The sequence below is a fragment of the Ornithorhynchus anatinus genome, chromosome 17, assembly GCF_004115215.2.
Source record: "Ornithorhynchus anatinus isolate Pmale09 chromosome 17, mOrnAna1.pri.v4, whole genome shotgun sequence".
Lineage (NCBI taxonomy): Eukaryota > Metazoa > Chordata > Mammalia > Monotremata > Ornithorhynchidae > Ornithorhynchus > Ornithorhynchus anatinus.
Genome location: NC_041744.1, coordinates 31,065,256 through 31,067,113, shown reverse-complemented (window position 1 = coordinate 31,067,113; position 1,858 = coordinate 31,065,256). Strand labels below are relative to the sequence as shown.

At 39.3% G+C, this 1,858-nt stretch overlaps 1 non-coding gene across 1 annotated transcript; it reads left to right on the top strand.

Moving 5' to 3' along the window:
* Positions 1-892: 892 nt before the first annotated feature.
* Positions 893-1,030, top strand: LOC114818073. The gene has a single exon (XR_003765894.1). It is a non-coding gene; the product is annotated as a small nucleolar RNA SNORA7 (small nucleolar RNA).
* The last annotated feature ends 828 nt before the right edge of the window (positions 1,031-1,858 follow it).

Sequence of the window (1,858 nt, the reverse complement as noted above, 5' to 3'; positions counted from 1 at the left end):
TAGGATACAACTGTGACATTGGCCAATTTAGCTTATCAAAGAAGAAGAGACTTGTTTGGAGAAAAGCTTCAAGAGGATCATGAGACAATGATGTAGAAAATAAAACAGCATCAGGCACTGCAAGCAGCAAATACCTCAATAGAACGAGGGGCATTTGCCGTATGTACATATCAGGAATGAGACTGAATTACTGTTGGTCTTTTTAGCCACACTCAGAGGTAAACTTCATCTTTGAACACAAAGGAAAACATATTATGTATATATAGGAAAATGTGTGTGTGGGAGTATTTCACTGATGTTCGTTTGCTTCCTTTCTCTTCATTATAAGTACTATCATCAAGACCAACCTTTCTGTTCTACAGGTTAATAGAAGATGGATGTCGCCTTCTTCTTTTTTTAATGTACTATGTCTCGGGCATGAAAATGGGATACTTGGTTCCAGAAGGGAATGTGAAAATGATACATGATGACCCTTGCCTACACCATGTCATCAAAGGGAAGCTTTCTTGAATATATTGGTAAGTTTTAATACAAAATCGTCTGGTGAACTGCTCAAAGACAAACTTCCACAGTGTCTGAGACTGATTTGAATAGAAAGTATTCTGTACCTTTTAGACTGATTGAAAGAAAATACTAAATCTCAGAATATATTTTGGCACTAGGATAATTAATAGCTTTATAGGGTATCTTCTTATTTTCATATACCTTCAGTCCTCCCATTACACATTTTTACTGTATGTTTTGGATAGAATGCATGAGGATCAATCCTGCTAAGAAGAATGCCATGGGGTTTTCATTGAGGGCATCATTTAACTGCTATGGATTTATGGTTTACTGTTCCCATAGCATGTATCTATTACACTAAAGATTCAAGAGAGTTCCTGTCAATATCACCCTCTCAGGGTTGGACCTGGAGATTTTCCAGTACTCTACCAGTTTTGGCTATGAGAGGGAGAGTCAAGCAGAGGCATACCTATTCCATTCTTAGCTTGGCCAGTGGCTAGTGAGTGGAAGGCAATCTGCTACAAGTCAAAACCCACCCATGCTGGGCAGCAGCATCATGGGAGAGAGTCAAGGGGGGAGACTTAAGTTTACCGCGTGCAAGGCGGCAGTGGTAAACCACTTCTGTATTTTTACCAAGAAACCTCTATGGTCACAATACCAGAACGATTGCAAATGGAGAGCAGGGCATTCTGGGAGAGATGTCCCCGTGGTGTTGCTATGGGTTGGAAATGCCTCAACTGAATAAGACAAGAAAATATTGACAACATAATGTCTTCACTAATATTATGGAGACATTGTTTTCTCTGATTCTTTTATATCTTTACTCCATTTGATAATTGTATTACGTTTTTCTGATGAACGGCCTTGCTCAACAGTGGATCCTTCTGAGTAATTTATCCAATAATTTACCTATTTGGCCTACACAGGGTGATTGATTTATTTTGTATTTTCTGGGTACAAATCTAGTTGAGAGATACCCAGTCCTGTTGTGTGGTTTGGGTTCCAAAAGTTGATACTTCTGGCCCAAGTGAAATTTTTTGTCCCACCAACATATGGGAGTTTAACACAATAATCCACTCCTTCTGGCTTATGTTGTTTGAATAGATAATACCTTCCTGAGCTCTAGTATAAAAGTTATAACACAGGCCCTGCATATTTAAGTCTCCAGGAAAGGTGGGTAAGGCCATTGGTGTGCTGGATTTGAGCATGCTTCATTTGGCTCTTTGGCTTGCACTATGTACAAAAGACTGGGAACAGTATAATTCTATGGAATTTACACTTGGAGGGCAAAATTACAACCTAGAAACCTTGCATCTGAGACTGTGAGTCCTGTGTAGGATAAGGATTGGGTCCA